Here is a 249-nt window from a genome sequence, read left to right as displayed (position 1 = left end):
AGGATATCATCGATAAACACCACCACAAATCTATCCAAATAGGCCTAGAACACTTTATTCATTAAGTCCACAAAAGCAGTGGGAGCATTAGTTAAACCAAAAGACATCATTAAAACCTCAAAATACCAGCACCTCATATGGAATTCGATCTGTGGTATATCCTCCTCCCGAATTCTTAACTGATGATACCTGGATCATAAATCAATTTTTGAAAAACATCGTGCTCTTTGTAATTGATCAAATAAATCA

This window comes from Theobroma umbraticum, unplaced genomic scaffold, assembly GCF_002168275.2.
Source record: "Theobroma umbraticum cultivar Fairchild unplaced genomic scaffold, ASM216827v3 scaffold_7.0, whole genome shotgun sequence".
NCBI lineage: Eukaryota > Viridiplantae > Streptophyta > Magnoliopsida > Malvales > Malvaceae > Theobroma > Theobroma umbraticum.
The sequence above is the reverse complement of the archived record's forward strand: the minus strand, read 5'-3'. Positions refer to the sequence as shown.